This window comes from Marmota monax, unplaced genomic scaffold, assembly GCF_021218885.2.
Source record: "Marmota monax isolate L192 unplaced genomic scaffold, Marmota_monax_Labrador192_F-V1.1 WCK01_AAM20220418_F8-fsc00079, whole genome shotgun sequence".
Classification (NCBI taxonomy): domain Eukaryota; kingdom Metazoa; phylum Chordata; class Mammalia; order Rodentia; family Sciuridae; genus Marmota; species Marmota monax.
Genome location: NW_026694099.1, coordinates 3,099,263 through 3,120,061, shown reverse-complemented (window position 1 = coordinate 3,120,061; position 20,799 = coordinate 3,099,263). Strand labels below are relative to the sequence as shown.

The 20,799-nt window shown below is 36.3% G+C and overlaps 1 long non-coding RNA gene across 1 annotated transcript in view; it reads right to left on the bottom strand.

The window, feature by feature from the left end:
* Positions 1-228: 228 nt before the first annotated feature.
* The window catches only part of LOC124107259 (uncharacterized), a 32,247-nt gene continuing 11,676 nt past the window's right edge, over positions 229-20,799 (bottom strand). Inside the window, exon 3 of the long non-coding RNA XR_006856348.2 lies at positions 229-1,925. This is a non-coding gene — a long non-coding RNA (uncharacterized LOC124107259). The remainder of the gene's footprint in view (positions 1,926-20,799) is intronic.

Sequence of the window (20,799 nt, the reverse complement as noted above, 5' to 3'; positions counted from 1 at the left end):
ACCCAGTAGGTACATAAATCTAACAGTGTTGTGTTAGAGGTATGCGCAGTGTGCTTTGGACATACAAGGGGAAAAAAATGCCTTATGGGAATTAAAAGTTGTGCCAAAGATGTCACAGGTTTTTTCTTAAAAGAAGGAATAATAGTTAAAAAAGACGAACAATGATGAAAAGGCTTTCCGGGCAAAGCAAAGGTAGTCCAGAAAAAAAAAAATAGCAAAAATAGTCCACAAAAAAAAATAGTTTATTTGCAGAAGACAAGGTATTATCCATGGGAAGTTAGGGGCAATAACAGGAATTTGGAAACATAGGAGTCCTGACAGGCTTTATGTATTGTGCTAAGAGTTTTGACTCTATCCTGGATACAATGGGAAACTATGGGAGGATTATTAAATATAACCTTTTCATTTAAGTCATATATGCAGAAAGTACATAATTCATATGTTTACAGCTCAATAAATTTTCACAAAGCAAACACAGCTGTGTAATCAACACCTACATTAAGAAAAAGAACGCTACCAGAACCACTGGAAAAATCTTAAGCAATGAAAATACATTATCAGATTTGTGTTTCCAAAGAACTTTCTGGTGCACTAAAGAAAGAAACAGTTGGCAGGGAAATCATTTCAATTGTAAAGGCAAAATAAATCATAAAGGCCTCAAAGTAGTGGCATTATTAATAGATTGGAAGGGTTTTTATTGGTACATTGTAATAACAAATAATAGCAGAATCCATTATGCCATATTCACACATGCACTTAACATAATTTGATCAATCTCATTCCCCAGTACCTTCCTTTTCCCCCTTCCTCCCTTCCTCTGATCCACCTTTTCTACTCTACTGATCTCTCTCCTATTATTATTATTATTTTTATTAGTGCATTATAATTATATATATGTACATTGTGATATATTCATACATGGTCATAGCATAATTTGGTAGATTTCTAACACAAGTACTCCCTATGCCCTCCCCTCCTTCCTGTCTTGCTCACTCTCACTCTTCCCCGCATCCCCTTCCTCTATGCTATTGTTTTCCCTTCTATTATTTTCTATTATTGTGAGATTCCCCCCACAACCTTTATTTTTTCTGAAGAGAAAGAGAGAGAGAGAGAGAGAGAGAGAGAGAAAGAAAATATTTGACTCTTGTCTTTCTAAGTGTGGCTTATTTCACTTAGCAAGATATTCTCCATTTCCATCCATTTACCAGCAAATGACATAATTTCATTCTTTTAAGAAATATTAAGGAGGTGGAATTCACAGACTTCTCAATGGATCAATGCATGAAATGATGAAGAATACTGGGCTAGGGGACCATTCAGAAAGCAGAGTGTGCTCTAATCAAGGGATGTATCTGTCCTGAAACACAGGGAACTGTCAGTGTACCTGGCTAGACTTCAGAATTCCTATATTCTAGTTATTGCTCTGTGTTTCCTGTTTCTCTGCCTTGTGAATCGGAGCATCACTGCAATTTTCTATTTGGGTTGTGAAGTGTAGATAGCTTGGTTTTTTTAATTCACAAATCTCTGGAACAGGATTCATACCCAAGAGTTCGACCAGGGATCCTCATCTACATGTAATCTACATTTAGATGATAATATTTTAAAATTTTGAGACTGAGTCAGAATGGGATGAGGCCTTTTAGGGAAGAGTGAGCATATTTTACATGCAGAAAGAATGTAAATAACTGTGGCCACAGGGTAGGCTATAGCAACTAGAAAGTACTGCCACATGATTGTGTAATTTCTCTCGTCAGATGGTAGAGTCTTTTTCTCCACTCCTTTAGTCTGGGATGACCTTGTAATTTGCTTTGAATAATAAACTGTATCAGCAATGATGTGCAAGTTTTGCAACTTAGATCTGAAGAAGTATTGCAGTTTCCACTCTTGCATCCTTGGGATGGTGCCATACAAGCTGATACAACCTACTAGAAGGAAAAAAGAACACGGTGAGAAAGTGGCATCAACATTTCAAATAAGGCTATGTGGATGCTATGGTTTGGGTAAGAGTCTACCAAAGGTCCACATGTTAAAGGCTTAGTCCCAAGCCCACACGGCTCTATTAGGAGTCATTGTGGGAGTACCCTCAAAGGGGATAGTGTGATCCTGGCCCCTTCCTCTTCCTCTCTTTTGCATTCTGACCATGAGGTGAGAGATTGTTTCTGTTCTAGCAAGTTCTGCCATGATGTGCTGCCTCACTGCAATCCCAAAACAACAGAGCTGATCAGTCGTGGACTGGACCCTCCAAAACAATGACCCCAAATAAAACATTTCTCTTTATAAGTAGATTATCTCAAATATTTATTATAGTAACAGAAAATTGACTAACATAGCTGGCCTGTGCATAATTTCAAAAACAAAGTGTAGATCAGTTTCTGAAGACTAAACTCATATAAGAGTTCAATGTGTAAAACCAGAATGTCAATACATTAATTTGCCTATGAAACATAAATATCACATGGACCGATTTTCTTGAGTTGGTATGATTAGTGCATTCCTTCTTCATAGTCAGATCCATTTAGAATGTCATTTATAATCATATTATGTTAGAGATTATAAAATGAGAACAATGAGTGATGTTTACAAAATTGACACTTTTATTCATGTTTAGCAGCATTGAAGAGAGCTTGAAGCTACCACCCCTACAATTATATAATCTTGGCATATTATGCACAAAGTAATGGGCCTATTGGTATGAAAAATATAATTTACTGAATGCCTCCCAAGTGACATGTATTCTTTTTGTCACTGAGTCTCCAGCATTGAAAATAGCAAACAGGAAGCTCTGCCCACACGGAGCTTACCCTCTGGGTCTTTGGCAAATCCCTCTCATTCGTGCTCATGCTCTTGTGCTCTCTGTCTCTCTCCCTCTCTAGCTCTGTCTCTCTCTCTTTCTAAGTTTGTAGTACTGGGAATTGAACTCAGGGCCTCGAGTACATTAGGGAAGCGCTTTACCACTGAGCTACACCCACTATTCACCCCCTCCCAAAAGGAAGCTCCTACTCAAAGCCTTTCTCCCTTAAAGTGATTTACAGTGGTCCTGTTCTTACCCACTTTTCATAGCATCTCTTTTGAGTTAACTATTTCTACATTGGTTCCCACGATTAGGGGAAGCATTTATTCATCTGACTATACTCCCTTACTACTTCTGTCTGGCATATTGTCCACCAAATGATATCACAGGGGATAATAAGAAAAAGACAAATAGAAAACAGAGGAGGTAGTAATGTGAAGTTCAGAGGTATACTTCCCTAGATGCAAATTGGGTTTTTATTTTTTATTCTTATCAATGCATCTTAATTGTACAGATTCCTGAGTTTCACTGTGATATTTCCATATGTGTATATACTATGCTTTGACCATGTCCAACTTCTCTTCTACACTGTCTTGTCCTCCCCTTTCTCTCCTCTCCTTCTTTCCCCTTCTTTACCCCTAGTAGTTCTACTCTTCTACTTTCAGGTCAGTATTATTATTATTGTTATTATTATTATTATTGCAAATCAGTTTTTAAAATGTTGATTTCTATGAATTTAAATAGGTAAACATATACTTTTACTATTCCTTTTATTTTAATTATTTATCTTGTCTTTAAGTATTAAATTTCTAAAAAGACAAATAATTCTTGACCTCAGCTGTTCTCTTTTTTATCACCATTCTAATTTTAGAACATTTCTTGCTTTTCCTTGTAAATATTTAACTTTTGCTGTGCCTAATCTCTGGAATAAAGTACTCAGTGCTGGCCTGTTCTGGAACATCTCATGTTGATGGACTGCCTACTTATCACTCTTCTTAAGGGATCTGCATGGTACTCTCTTTCCCACCCCACAAGTATTAATGGCCCGTAAGCGTGTCTTTCTAGTTCTTACCTCTTCTCATTCCATGACTCTCCTTAAATGACAATCTACTTCTATGGCTTCGCCAATGTGTTAGTCTACATTCCCTGAGAAGCAGAAGCCAGGACAAGACTGTATGTTCAAGAAATTTATGTAGAGAAATGCCTATGAGAGAAAATGGGAAAGAAGCTTGCAAAGGCTGGGAGGCCCAACAGGTTGCAGTGCCATTCTGACCCCAAGTGGAGGAGAAAAGGAAGGATTAACTGTGGTGATGTTCTAAGGATTGTTCACCAAGGTTCCCAGAGAGTTCTTATGCCAAAGTCTCTTACCATAGAAGTTCCCCGTCTCTCAGCAATGGGCCTTCTCTAGCATACCTTCTACACCAACGCATTGTCTGGGGGTAACCCTTGGGAAGGTTGGCTCCATTTGTAAGCAAGGAAAGGATTGCAAAGTACAGCAGCTGAGGCTGTAGGTTACTTATACTCCCAATAGTCATTGATCTGAGAAGATTTTACAGGCCTACCAGAAGCCACTGCCTGATGATCCCAAAGCCCAAACTTACAGCCCTAGCTTCTGTCTGAGAATTAGATAATAATTTTGATTGCCACCAGCTATTACAGCAGATAACATGCAGGCATTCCATTAGTATATATGATGTGATTATTGAGTTTCTATTATACACCAACATTGTACTATTGTGAAGAAGTTTATAGACTGAACAAGGAGAGAAACATAAATAAACAATTACAAGTCATTTGTTCATTCAACAAGTACTAGTTGTGTATGTGTTAGACACCAAGCCCTGAGACAGTGCTGGAGAAATAACAGTAAATAAACAGGATAATGTCCTCTAGTTGGATAAATAATGCCAGGTGGGTAAGTCAAATAAATAACCTCATAATTATCATACAATAGAATGAGATAGAAACGATGATCTACATTTTTAAAATATAAATAGGAGTTTTCCAAGTGACCAATGGGAAGGACAATTTCTCTAGGTTCTCAGAATGGTAGACGCGTTGGCAGGTGACAGCATGCTGGGGGAGGAACTACATGGGCTTAGTTGTAGCAACTGGCTATTTCAATAATTTAATTAGAAATAACAAAAACTGGAGTTTGCTGTTGTTCAAATAAGTGAAAGTCTGTGAAAGGAGAAAAGCAGTACAGGAACGACATGTAAGAGATACAATTGTGAGGATTTACTGACAGATTGGATTTGGGGTGGTCTAAAAGGAGCATCTTCCCCATCTCAACATGTCCAACACCTGTCTCACTTCCTATATTTTATTTCTCCTTAACTATCACCACTCCTACATTCTCTAATCAGATACCTCAGTGAGACCCTACCTCTGAGCTCAGAATGCATATGATAAGTACATATTGAGTAAATTGATAACTGAGTTAAAAACTTGCGTTGACATCATTGCCTGTGTCATCAGAGTTCTCAACTCAACCACAAAATCCATTCTGGCTAGTTCTAACAGAAAAGGGACTTATTAAAGGGTATTCACTAGCTCACAGAAAATGGGAGAGCCAGAGAAACAGGCTGGAGGTTAGCTCTGAGGAATAATCGCAAACAATAAACCACAGAACTGTGTGACTAGGGAGCTGCCGTTACCATCCCGGGCGCTAAGAATCAAATGCTAGGAACCGGATGAAATGACCAGCACCACGGCCACTTCCACAGCAGGCATTAGTCTTGCCACCACTATCAAAACTGGACATCCTCGCTTACCACCCACTATGGCAGCCACTGACATACCACATGGAGCCTATGTCTGATTTGGTGAAGCCTGGGTCTCTTGCCCAAGTCTCAGCAACAGGAGAAAGTAAGAGCTTTGAGTTTCAGCTTCAACATTAGTGGGACTTTCAATGGGGAAATTCCGTAAATATGGAAAGTATTCAGACTATGATAGTCAGCCATGCAGATAATGTCTATAACTTCAATCATCTTGTCATTTGAGCTAACACTTGATGTAAATACCTGTTTCAAAGAGACCAGGCAGACAATCCAAAATTAAAAAGGGAGGGTCCTTATATTAAAACACACACTTCAGAAGGTAATACTCCTTTTAAAAAGTGTGAAACTTCTCCCTGCTGCAAACAAAGTATTCTCACAAGTTTTGATTTCCACTAATGTGTAGCATTGTTTCAAATGAATGGTTAGGCCCACATTCCACAAAAGGCTTGCTCTCTCTCCAACCTTACTAAGTTGGCTGACAATTTCTTCCATTTAGTGGTTTCCATTATTTATCTTGGATTGAATGATAGTCTGTTTTCCTCTTCCTCCTCCAAATTGAACATTTTGGGAGTGCTGTGTATCATTCTGTCAGCTACCACTGCTAGTTCTTGAATAAAATTTGCTCAAATGTTTTATAGTCTAATCCAGTGCTTCTAGCAGCACTTTCTTAGGATGATAGAAATGTTCTATATTTGTTGTGTCTGATCAGAAGCTGCTAGCTACAGGAAACTATGAAACCCTTAAAGTGTGGCTAGTGCCACTGTAGGAATGAATTTTTCATTTTATTTAATTTTAATTATAATAGCCTAAATTGAAATTTAAATAGTCACATATGGCTAGTGACTTGAATTAGACAGTACAGGTTATGTTCAAAAAATAATCCCAGGCTCTTTAACCTCCAATATTCTTCTCTCTCTCTCTCTCTCTCTTTATTCAAAATATTACTGTCCCCTAACATCTGGATTGGGTCATTTCCTGTTTTTGTTTTGTTTTTTTCTAAAGTCCATTGACAGTCCTTGACAAAGACCTGCATGGCTGTCTCTTTTTTGTTGTTGTTGAAAAACATCCAACAATATAAAGTCAGGATGACCTAGATAACTGACTCTGGGTAACCACCCTGCTCTACCCTAGAAAAGGATGTGGTGTTTAACATTGAAGTGCGATTATACAAGAAAATTGTGGGAGATGATATGTATGTAACCATATTAACAGTACAAGGGTAGAGAATTCACACTGATTGCACGTGAGTCTTTAAAGTTTAGTTGCAGAAAAAAATGGCCACAATACTATTTAAGCAAATACATATCACAAGTATTGTAGGACTGACCACATGATGTTAAATGAGAATAAGTGCATAATAAAGATACTAACCAAATCACAATTTATGATTTTCAAAAAGAACTGGTGATTGAAGACCACACCAATCCTGTGAACATGACAATCCATCTGTAAAACAACTGCCCCTCATTCACATGTCTACAGCAGTCTGCTACTTTGCCAATGTGTGGCAGCCTGACTTCTTGGCAGAACACAGATTCAATTTTAGTTTATAAACACAAAATTTAAGAGGACAGTTAAATCAAATATAAATTTACTGTCCAAATAAATTGTACATCACTTTCCTGGGTGGGAGGAAGAAAAACTATGTATTGACTTAGATCTACAGCTCAAACAAAGGACCCTTACACTTCAAGAATCCCTCTATTGGGAGAAATAGTTGAGTTTGGACTCTGCTGTTATATTCTTCCCATTTGGGTAATGGTTTAGAGACTCTAAATAGGTTAATAAGCAGAATAGATATGCAAAAATCAGATATATATGGAACGAACTTAGATGCCCTTCAATAGATGAATGGATTTAAAAAATGTGGCATATATACACAATGGAATATTACTCAGCAATAAATGAGAATAAAATCATGGCATTTGCAGGTAAATGGATGGAGTTAGAGAAGATAATGCTAATTGAAGTTAGCCAATCCCAAATAACCAAATGCTGAATGTTTTCTTTGATATAAGGAGGCTGATTCATAGTGGGATAGGGAGAAGGAGCATGGGAGAAATAGATGAACTCCAGATAGGGCAGAGAAGTTGGAAGGGAAGGGAAGGAGCATGGGGTTAGAAATGATGGTGGAACGTGATGATCATTATTATCCAAAGTACATGTATAAAGACACAAATTGGTGTGAATATATTTTGTATACAACCAGAGATATGAAAAATTGGGCTCTATATGTATAATAAGAATTGTAATGCATTCTGTTACCATATATAAATAAAAAGATAAAAATAAAGCAGAAAAATAAAATATATTGATCTAAATTCTAAAAAAATGCACTGATGTCTACATTGAGATGAGCTTCCTCATCCTTATAAAATATAATCTTCTACATCATGGAAGCCTTCTTTTTATTAAATGTTTTTATTAGTGCATTATACTTATACAATATAGTGGGCTTCATTTTGACATATTAATATTCATGTAATATTATTTGCTCCATTTCAATCTCTAGTACTTCCTTATTCCCTTCCTATCTCTTTCTTCCTTCCTCTATGGCATTCCTTCTATTTATTTATTGTTTTTAAATTGGTGTTTTATAGATATGCATAAAGATGAAATTCATTATAATATATTCCTATATATACATAGCATAATTTGGTCAGTTTTATTTCACAATTCCACCTTTTCCTGTCCCTCCTCCCTCCCCTCTAACTTATTCCTCTATTCTACTGCTCTCCCTTCTATTTTCATGGAAGCACCCCTTTCTCCCTCTTATTTTGCTGTAGCTTCCACTTTTGAAACACTGGACCCTCAATGTTCTCCAGTTCCATCTACTTACCAGAAAATGCCATAATTTATTTCTTCTTTGTGGCTGACCAAAACTCCATTCTGTTGGATGGACACCTAGGCTGGTTCCATAACTTGGCATTGCCCAATCAATACATGGGCAAAAGAACTAAACAGACATGTCTCAAAAGAAGAAATACAAATGCTCAACAATATATGAAAAAAAAATGTTCAACATTTCTAGCAATCAGGGAAATGTAAATCAAAACTACCCTGAGATTTTATCTCACTCCAATTAGAAGGGCAACCATAAAGAATATAAATAATAATAAATGCTAGTGAGGATGTGAGGGAAAAGGTACATGAATACATTGTTGGTGGGACTGCAAATTGGTACAACAACTTTGGAGATCAGTATGGAGACGACTAGAAATGGACCCACCATATAACGCAGTTCTCCCACTCCCTGTATTTATCTAAAATATCTAAAATCAGCATACTGTAGTGATATAGGTACATCAATGTTTATAGCAGTGTAATTCACATAGCCAAGTCATGAAATCTTTCTTGATCACTACACATGATATCAGGGAGGAAGCAAAGTAGAGGAAACAGGATAAAGGAGGGTGGTCAGCAAGAACGTCACACAGTGCGCAAGAGAAAGACATTTAAGCAGCGTAGCCCTCTCCAAATACACTTAAGCCTAGCTCTGTTTGTGATAGTCTTTAAGAGAATCAGATCTTCCAGTCAGAAAATCATTTACTTATTAATTCATTCAACAATATGCCTCAGGGCCTTCCTTAGCAGCCTCATCAAAAATATATGAATACAGGGCTGGGATTATAGCTCAGTGGGAGAGCACCTGCCTCGCCCGTGTGAGACACTGGGTTTGATCCTCAGCACCACATAAATAAAATAAAATAAAATAAAAGTATTGTTTACATCTACAACTAAAAATATTTAAATATATATGAACACAGACAAGCATAACCACTGCTCTTACCTTCCAGGGATTGCAAGCTACTCAGCAAAACCCTTTCAATAGGACTCTTCTGAGACGAAAGTGACAAAATCAAGTTTATCTTAGCATTGGGTGATACTCTCATTTTTTTAAAGTGGTTCCAGATGTTCTAATTCATCAAACTATTTTTGTATTATTAGAGTGCTGAGAAGAAACAAAATAACTAAAGAATAACTTATCCACAGCAATAATAAATATGATAATGAACTGGACAAAATTGTACTTCTATAATGAAAATTAAATATGTAGAAGTTATTCCTAAATATCTAGAAAATTAAGAAGTCAGGTGGAAAACAAGCATCAGATTCTCTTTCTCTCTTTTGTTTATGGTTTGGAGGAGACCCAGAGTAATAACATCCAATGCATCAAGAATATTTTTCTAGAGATAGTCTCTAGAAAAAAAAATCATTAAACTAGTTTTAATATTTCTGTGTGGAAAAGATAGTGTCCTACATGAAACATGAATGAAAGATTTGTTAAATCTTTCTGACTCTTGCTTCCTCCAGTCTATTCAATAGTGTGAACTATTAGTGGACCTTTTTACAGAGTAGTTCCTTTTCTACCTGGAGGTAGAGAACAGTAAACAAATAATGTTAATGTGTAAATTATCCTTGAGAAAATCTTTAGAATGTTTTCTGCACAACATTTGTGATACATCCCAAAATATAAAACTATGGACAGCCATCTGTGCAGAAGGACCACTTCTGAAATACATACACATTAAATATATAACTCCAACCTTGGAAGCAGACACAGACCAATCTTCCATATATATTGATGTTCTCCAGCAGTAATCTCCACAATAAGGTGCATAAGAGGGGGGATACAAGATAATTTATTAGAATCCAAGAAGAAAATATTAGAACAACTACTTGCACACATATAAAAACTGAGACACAGATTAAGGCTATAGTATTTTCCCCCATCCCTCACATGGCCCACATGTTAGATGGTCACATGTGTATATAACCTAAGAGATCTCCACAGGAAATAAGGGTTCCATGACAGTAGGGCACTGATACCAACTTCACTCAATCTCTTTTTTGTACTGGGAATTGAACTCAGAGGCACTCAACCATTGAGCCACATCCCCAGCCCTATTTTGTGTCTTACTTAGAGACAGGGTCTCACTGAGTTGCTTAGCATTTTGCTTTTGCTGAGGCTGGCTTTGAACTCACAATCCTCCTGTCTCAGCCTCCTGGGCCGCTGGGATTACAGGTGTGTGACAACACACCCAGCTTGCTCAATCTTTGTTTCTGGAATACTGCAATGAATTGTAATTTACATGACCTGGGAAGTAAGTGTAAAGGTTATTTTTTCTTCATCAGTAAAATTCCAGGAACTGGGTCTAGTTGTCAAAAGTGAAGGAGGTAAAGTCAAAATGGCTGGAGCCAAAACTTAAACAACTTTTGAACAAATTTCTTGCTACGTATTTAACATCTCCCTGCCTCAGTTATCTCATCTGTAAAATGAAAATGAAGCCAAATGCAGAATGGTGTTATGAGATTAAATGAATTAACATCTATAAAGTGCTTAACCCAGTGCCTGGCAAAAAGTAAGAAGCATATAAACCTGTTAAATAAAATATGTATTCATGAGGAGTATCTGAAATTATTTTGTACTGTGGAGAGTTTCACTGGTTATCTAGTGGCAAAATATTTCAAACTCTTGTCAAATTAAACATGAATTATATAGTTTTTGTCTACAAAAAAGACATGTGCTCCAAATTCACTGATCTTTTCTGTGATGCAAAATGGCTGCTAAAACTGAGCATCCTAGCAAACATAAAAAAGAAAAAGGAAATTTGCTGGCACTTCCTTTGATAACAAGTTCTGTCAGAAGTAAACCTCCTACAGTTATTAATGAACATACACACACACACACACACACACTAACATGTCCCCTCAAGGTAAAGGTGATACTTCAATAATGAGTTTACAAAAAACAACCTGCTTCTTTTTTTGAGTGCTGTGCGAGCAGTATACTGAAAAAGAATGTTTAGAAATGTTTATATCACTATGTGATTATGTGTGAAAATTATATCACCCATTAACATTTTTAATTCTACATGCAAAAAACTTGGCAATGAAAGTTTCTAATTTTTTTAATACAAAACGTTGCATTAGAGTTTGGAACTGTTAGAAAATTTTTAAATGCAACAGTATTCCATTTTCACTTCATATATTTAAAAAAAATTTAAGTAATGTTTATTTTATTTTTGTTGTATTCTTTTGTAGATTTTTATTTTATGGTGTATGCCCAAGCTTTATAAGTCTAGAAGCAACATGTATAAAGGTATCTAAGAAATACAGTGGTTGAGCACTTATATAGCATGCACAAGGCCCTGGGTTTAATCCCTAGTATCACCAAAATAAATTAACTAGGGATATATGATGAAAATATTTTTACTGATATGGGTGCATGCTTTTGTTAAAAAAAGACCATCATCCTACTCTTAGGAAATAGTAATATTGAGTGCCTTCTATGTTCCAGGAGTTTATCATACAAGATCTGACCTAATAATAACAGTAATTCTATTGATATGATATAATAATATTATTCCTAGTTCCCCAAATAGGAAGCTGAAGTTAAAAGAAGTTAGATTATTTCCCCAGAACCACAGAGCTAAAAAGGTTTGAATAAGAACTGTCTAGGTACAAAGGCATAATCCTGACCGTGCTGAATTGCCACTTTCCTAAATTCAGGACAGAGGGATTGTGGTGATATGTCACTGTAAAACTACTCCAGCAGATAATGGCAAAACATTCAGATTGGTTAATTTATGGAAAAGATGTTTAATTGTATTTTGAACACATATGCACAGTCTTCAACAACCAAAGAGTTTGTGCTTTAAACTTGAACATCACTTCTTAGAAACATAGATTTCATTTTCCTCTGGCACTAGGATTAAAGATAATTATATCTGAATCTCAGGATAATATGAAATCCTATATTTCTTATATCTGAATTATTAGACATTCACAATGAAAAACAGTAAAAAAAAGAACTTCTACAATGTCAATGCATAGAGAGAGTCAGAATATTGGTGCTTAAGAAAACACATGATCTACAGGACTGTAAAAATATATAGGGTAATTCTCTGAGTTTTCAGTGAAATAGCATCTAACTTTCATGAAATTTTTGAAGTTAATGGAATTCGTTCTTCACAATGCCCAATTTAACTTCCAAGTATATAAACTTAGTTTTCTTCATAAGGTATAAAATCAGTGTTCTCTCTTTTTTTTTTATCAGAATTGATTAAGGCTGGTTATTGAGCAATATGAAAAACTGAGGAAGTGGGCTGAGAAAGAGAATGTTTGAGAGTTTGATTTTTAATTTGCCTGATGAATTAGCAAAAGTTAGAACAAAAAAGAAGAGCGTGAGATTAACAATGGCATGTCTGTTCTTGTGAAACAAAAACACTGCCTTCAGTAAAACTGGTTGACACATGGGATGAAGGAAGGAGACAAGAACATGACATTACTTATTCAAACCCATTCATTGTGGTTCTACCAGGTGCCCACTGCTCCTGTGTACTGTAATCTTGTTTAGAGTGTTTGGATGACGTAGTGACCCCTTATCCCCAGGTCTTTAGAAGCCCATTTGGTCCAGGGTGATTTGGTTGCTGGATGGTGGTGTTGGGGGTGGATGGGAGAAAGGTGACCCATGGATGGATGATAGGTATGTCTGATACCAGAGCAGCCTTGAGGTGGCTTTCAGAGCAGTGAATGACCAATGCTCAAATTATGAGTCCAGAGTTTTAAATTCAGGAAGCACTTAAGATGCAGCATTGTTATTTTTGGCAAGAAATTAAATGAACAATTGCCAGTAAGAGAAATTCTTGACTAACTGTCCCTTGAAATTCTGCGAGTTTTCTCTAGCTCCAGAGAAGAATATTAGAACTGGAATGGTTTTTGGAGACCAGATCATTTTCCTCAACTTTTGGAGAAACATTTGATTTATTTTTCATGTCAGCTTCCCCAGATGGCTGAACTAAGAAATATACTACCTATCTCCTTCCTTTTTACAATATACTTTTAAATTTATTGTAATATGACTTCTTTGTCCTCACCCTCACTAACCTTAAGATACAGTCTAAATTGGTATCATCCCCTTCCTTCTTGAAACTCTCTTCTCCCTCTTAACTCTTCTCTCCCCTACTTTTAAAATTGCTGTTTATGTCTTCCTCCTTCTGACTTTATACTTGCAACATGTCTAAATTTAAACATTCTTCACTCAGTTCTTTTTTTCCTTTAAACTTCCATAGGATGTCATCCACACAACTTCAGTAATTACACCACTGAGTCACTCCCTAATGTGTATTTCTATATCTCTCCCATTGATATCTCATGACCCCTAAAACATCAGGAATCTTAATCAACACCCAATAGTAAATCAACTTGATAAATCCAGTAGATTCTATTTCCTCAATGATTTTCCCACCCAATCTCTTTATCTAGTTCTCCTGTTAGGTCAGCGATTTTGGCAATTATTATTTTAATCCAGGGCTGCTGGTTAACAACCGAAATACTCTCCTTGCTTTCAATTTTCCTCTGTAGAATATTTTTGCTCAAGTAGGCTTCTGCAAGCTTTTTCTAAGCATATAAAATATTGGTTTAAATACATACATATAGAATGTAGAAGATAGTTAGTTTCAATTCTCTATTGTGGTCTTCTGTCCACAATAGAGACATAGCCTAAGACTTCAATGGGCCAGTAGGGACTCTGAAGCCTCACTCCTTGGGTTTGAAACCTACTTGAAACTGGTTAGTATCTTTGATAGGTAAAATTATAACATTGCCCAAAGAGTCCTGGCACTTTGGTACAAACACACTTTTCCCATTGATATTTAAGTGAATAATCACATGGTAATCTAGGGTATTGCTGTGCAGGAACTTTTGTAGATGCATTTGAGGTCCCAAATCTGTCAACCTTAAGACAGTGAGATCATCCAGATAAGTCTGATGTATCAATGAACCCTTTAAAAGATGAGCGTCTTCTCTGACTGCAATAGAAGGGCAAGCCTCAGATTGAAAGCATGATAAGACTTTGACTCGCTAGGGTTGCCTTGAGAATGGAGGCCACATGGCAAGGAGTGTGGGTGGGCAGCTTCCAGGAACCAGAGTGACTCCCAGTAGAAATCCAGCAGGGAGCAGGGATCTCAGACTTATAGCTCCAAGGCACTGAATTCCTTCAATACCAAGAATGTGTTTGAAAGCTGTTTTTTTCTAGAGCCCCAGGTATGAGTGCAGCCTTCCTAACATGGGGCTTTCACTCTTCTTGGGGCGGGGGTAACCAGGGATTGAACTCAGGGGCATTCGACCACTGAGTCACATCCCTACCCCTATTTTGTATTTTATTTAGAAACATGGTCTCACTGAGTTGCTTAGCGTATCGCTTTTGCTGAGGCTGGCTTTGAACTCACAATCCTCCTGTCTCAGCCTCCCAAGCAACTGGAATTACAGGTTTGGGCCACTGTACCTGGCTGGGGGTTTCAGTCTTATGATACCCTAAGAATCCAGCCATACTGGGCTGGACTCCTGACCCACAGAACTTTGAGCTAATAAATGGCTGCTGTTTTAAGCTGCTAAATGTGTGGCAATTTGCTAGACAGATATAGATAACAAACACGGTCTTCATTCCATGGCAGCTAACTTCCCTGAGTGAAGAATTCAAGAGGTAGTAAAAGGTGACCATAAAGATTTTTTTTTTTTTGTAGAAAAACAATACCACGTTCAATCTGTTAGAAGCCACCAAGTCTCTAAATCCAGCCCACATGTCCTGGGAGAGAAATTAGGATCACCTCTTAAAGGAAAAAGTATCAAAGAATTTGTGGACTTATTAAGAAAATCATTATAATAGTAATAGTTAATGTTTTCCTATTTTTACTATTGCCAGTTAATACCTTATTTAAACCATGTAACAACCCTCTGAAGTAGGTAGAATTTTTGCACACATTTTATAGATAAGGACACTGAAATTCAGAGAAGGTAAATAATTTGCCCAAGTTCATGACTAGTGGCTAACTTTGAAATGCCAGTCCTAAAATATTTACTCTGAAGCCTGAGCTCCTAGCAACTGTGTTAATTTTAGCAATGCACTGAAAAATATGCTTCATAACAAAATCTGTGGGAAAAATAATAAAATACTGGGTAAATTCATAGTTAGTTCAGATCTAGAGATCCCTGATTAATGAATATTTCAAAGTCTACCTGGAAGGAAAATTCTAGTGTTTGGTTAAAATTCTGTCATCTATGATTTTCTCTAAAACAGTCTACTAATGCTTTGAATATCAACACTAAAGGCATGCGTACCAAATTACTGAGTGGAAAGAAGGTAAAAGAGAAGCTAATATAACAGACGACAAAATCAAGATCTTAAAGGTTCTCAAAGGTTCTCATAGTAAGGTAAATTTAACTAAATTATATTTTATATGGTAAATTTAGAAGTTCAATCCTTGAGGACTAAATTTAAAAGTAATGACTTAATATTTGCACTTATACAAAACAATTCAGGCAAGCATTAGTTAACTCTAAGCTTCATATTTGTTGAGGGTTATGCCTGCCAAACCTTGAATAGAAGACATGACCATATTACAAGCAGAAGTAATGCTACCCAGTCCAAATCTAGAGAAACAAAACTCAGTACTGGGTTGACCCATTGAAATAGGAATGCAGGAAATTAGAGAACAGATTAACCAGAATGGCAGGAGTCTTAGAAAGCATGAAAATAAAAAACAACTTAAGGTGTACTGTACATGTCTATAATCTCAGCTACTCAGAAGGCTGAGGCTGGAGGATCACAAGTTTGAGAGTAGCTGGGGCAAGAGAGGGAAACCCCATCTTAAAAAAATAAAATAAAATAAAGACCCAAGAGTATCTCACTTGAAAAAGGAGAAAAGGAGGCTATATTTCCATATTTCCTGACTAAAATGTTTTCTTTTAATCTTATGTAGTTTTCAAAAGCAGAACTAAAATAAAAGGACAGAAATTGTGGGGTGGCAGATTTTTGATCAATGAAAGAACTCTCACAATGTCAGTCATATACCGGCAATCCAGGCTTTCTTAGAAAATGGTGACTTCTAGGTCACTAGAGGAATTCCAAAAGCAGCTGAATGGCCATTTAGCAGACACAGTAGGGAAGATCCATTTTTGTAGATGGAGACTTGGAATAAATTACTTCTAGATCATCTTCAAACTCTGAATGTCTTCAACTCTATCCTACAATACAAACTCCTAAATCTTCAGCCATTACTTCCACTGTTTGCCTACTAAACTATGCCAGTCAGCCAAGCAAGGATACTTGGTATTCTCTATACCCTTCATTTCTTCGTTCTGTATCTTTTCTCATCTTCTTGCTTTCATTCAGACTGAGCTTTGCCATTTTTATGAGATTTGCAAAAATCATACCCATCCTTGAAGACCAAATGCACTGCAATGTCATCCCTGAGACTTTCTCCAATAATTAATCTAATTACGCTCTTCACTCTCAGCACTGTGTTCATCTCTCCGGTATAGCTTTTATGATATTCCATCTTGTATTACCCATTTTTGATAGTTCTCTTTATTCTCTATGAAATTGAAAGCTACTTGAAGGCAAGGACCATAGATTTCACATTTCAACATTCCTGTGCACATTTAAGTACAGTGGTTGCCTATAACTGCCCTAATAATACATGCTTATTAAATTGGATTTGACACAGTTGCTGCATAAAATCAATGGTGAGACTGGAAGGATAATTTAAATATATTTTCTGATTAAATGCATTTCTGAAGCAGAATACTTATGCCTCTCCTTCATGGACCTTACTAGTTTTTTTTTTTTTCTGCCTGATTTTTTATTGTAGTAAAATGCATAATATTTATCATTTTAAAGTATGTAATAGAGTGGTATTAAGTGCATTCACAATTGTTGTACAACCATCACCATTATGTAGTTCCTAAACTTTTTCATCATCCGAAAGGAAGTCCTAGACCCATTAGGCAGTCACTCCTCATCGCCCCCACCCCCAGTCCCTAGTAACTTCCTCAGCTTTCTGACTCTCCTAGTTCATTTGAAGCTCCAAGACAATGTCTTTACCAAGTGGTTATTTGGTAAACATTTGTTAAACTGAATTTGAATGAAAAGGAACTGTCAGAAAATACACAAGATGAAAAAGGCCAAAAGAGACCAATTATTTAAAGTGTAAGTGATTTTAAAAGGATACTGTTTTTGAGCTTAACTTCATATAGAAAAACATGATTGCCAAGAAAGTACTTTAAAGCATAAAGTTCTACTTAAATCTTTTAAAAAATAGCCATAAAAACAAATCAGAAATTAGCTGTGCAAAGGCATGTTGGTTGAAAGTCTTTTAAAGTCTAATTTTTGCAATCAAAACTTCTAGTTTCCCTCAAAATACACATGAATAGTTAGGTGACAAAGAACATTTTAGGAATTGCTCTTGAAGAAATCTTAGGTTTTCCCTATATTCTTCACTGCAATAGCTTATTTTGTAATATCTAAAATATTATTGTTTCTGATTTGGGCTCCTTAAAATGAAACCGTTCAGGATCTCTTCTGTAGGTATTTTTGTTATCTCTAAAGTTGGGGAACACAGGGATGAGCTTGTTAGCTAGTTCTCACTTTCAAGCAATAATTCTTTTAAAATTCTGCCACTGGTTTGTAATTTAATTTATTAGTGATTAAATTACATTATTACACTATTTCAAAAAGACTGGGTTTTTGAAATTACATTATTTCAAAAAACTGGGTTTGACACATGAAAATATTATTTTATGTTAATTCTTTTACTCTATGGTAGGTGGCGTCAATACTTTTACAATTTTATGATATTTCTCCTGTTGCTAGAATATCCACTGATTTGAGCCCCAGTTTCTCCACCAAAGACATTTTTCCAAGAGGTCTTGTAGCTAAAAGGAACTGTACATTTTTTTTGCATTCTCCTCTGACTAAAGAGAGATCACCAAAGTACTATTGTGTGCAAGTGAGAGTTTAAGTTAATTAAATTCAGTGACATTAAATTAACTATAAAACTCCCAATGTGTACAAAATGACTCATTTCCAACAATCCCTTTTTAATATAATGAAACTGTAAAGGGTTATAATATAGATATTATTCCAAACAATCCTAAAAGCAAAGAGGACTTCTTTTTTTCTGAGAAAGAAGGTGATTTGCTGTTGATTATGACTTCTTTGCTTTCCTTCAAGACATTTCTTGAGTCATGTTTTTGTTTCTTTGTGTATCACAGGAAAAAAATGTAATAAGGGAATCTCTCAAATTGTCATAATGGAAGTAGAGAAGATATTGGAAATATAAAAGGGAACAAGTGAGAAGAGAAAGATTCCTGACAGCAACTGCAAGTTGATTGGAAACTTGAGTTGAAAGTCAATTGCTAGAGGGGATGTAAATGGATCCTACCTCTTTTGACAAAGCTCTCTTTTCTTTTCTTTTTTTTTCCTTTTTAGTATTGGGGATTGAATCCAGGGGTGCTTTACCACTGAGTTACATTCTTGGCCCTTTTTATTTTTTATTTTGAGGCAGGGTCTTGCTGAGGCAGACCTTGAACACATAGTCCTCCTGCCTCAGCCTCCTGAAATAAGAGACAGCCATTAACAATGATTATCTAGTTACATCTTATTGTCATGGAAAAAGGTTGTAACTTAATACTTAGTGATAAAAGTCATTTACAGAATAGTATGCACCATAGGTATTTTTTTTTAATTTTTTTTTATTGGTTGTTCAAAACATTATAAAGCTCTTGACATATCATATTTCATACATTAGATTCAAGTTGGTTAGGAACTCCCAATTTTACCCCAAATACAGATTACAGAATCACATCGGTTACACATCCACATTTTTACATAATGCCCTATTAGTAACTGTTGTATTCTGCTACCTTTCCTATCCTCTACCATCCCCCCTCCCTCCCCTCCCATCTTCTCTCTCTACCCCATCCACTGTAATTCATATCTCTCCTTGTTTATTTTCCCATTCCCCTCACAACCTCTTATATGTAATTTTGTATAACAATGAGGGTCTCCCTCCATTACCATGCAATTTCCCTTTTCTCTCCCTTTCCATCCCACCTCATGTATCTGTTTAATGTTAATCTTTTCTTCCTGCTCTTCCTCCCTGCTCTGTTCTTAGTTGCTCTCATTATATCAAAGAAGACATTTGGTATTTGTTTTTTAGGGATTGGCTAGCTTCACTAAGCATAATCTGCTCTAGTGCCATCCATTTCCCTGCAAATTCTATGATTTTGTCATTTTTTAGTGCTGCGTAATACTCCATGGTGTATAAATGCCACATTTTTTTTATCCATTCATCTATTGAAGGGCATCTGGGTTGGTTCCACAGTCTAGCAATTGTGAATTGTGCTGCTATGAACATCGATGTAGCAGTATCCCTGTAGTACACTCTTTTAAGGTCTTCAGGGAAAAGTCCAAGAAGGGCAATAGCTGGGTCAAATGGTGGTTCCATTCCCAGCTTTCCCAGGAATCTCCATACTGCTTTCCAGATTGGCCGCACCAGTTTGCAGTCCCACCAGCAATGTACAAGAGTACCCTTTTCCCCACATCCTCTCCAGCACTTGTTGTTGTTTGACTTCATAATGGCTGCCAATCTTACTGGAGTGAGATGGTATCTTAGGGTGATTTTGATTTGCATTTCTCTGACTGCTAGAGATGGTGAGCATTTTTTTATGTACTTGTTGATTGATTGTATGTCCTCCTCTGAGAAGTGTCTGTTCAGGTCTTTGGCCCATTTGTTGATTGGGTTATTTGTTTTCTTATTGTTTAATTTTTTGAGTTCTTTGTATACTCTGGATATTAGGGCTCTATCTGAAGTGTGAGGAGTAAAAATTTGTTCCCATGATGTAGGCTCCCTATTTACCTCTTTTATTGTTTCTCTTGCTGAGAGAAAACTTTTCAGTTTAAGTAAGTCCCATTTGTTGATTTTTGTTATCAACTTTTGTGCTATGGGTGTCCTATTAAGGAATTTGGAGCCCGACCCTACAATATGTAGATCGGAGCCAACTTTTTCTTCTATCAGACGCAGAGTCTCTGATTTGATATCTAGCTCCTTGATCCACTTAACCCATAGGTATTTTTGTAAAGATAAATATATAGTGAAATTTTAACAAAGATCATCTCTAGGTGGTGCATTTCTGGAGTCTGTTACCTGCTTGCTTTCTGTGTTCTTTAGTTTTGCTACAATGACTATGGATTTATTATGTAAATTGGATGCACAGTGTTAAATGGTATCTTTCTAATGTTAAATTCTTAAGAGAATTACCTAAAACCTACCACATCATTTCTAGATGACTATATAAACACTAAAAGTAGTAAATGTGGATGGATGGGCCCAGTGGAGAATTGTTCCCAAATAATACCATGTTGCAGCCTTCCTCCTCAGGCAA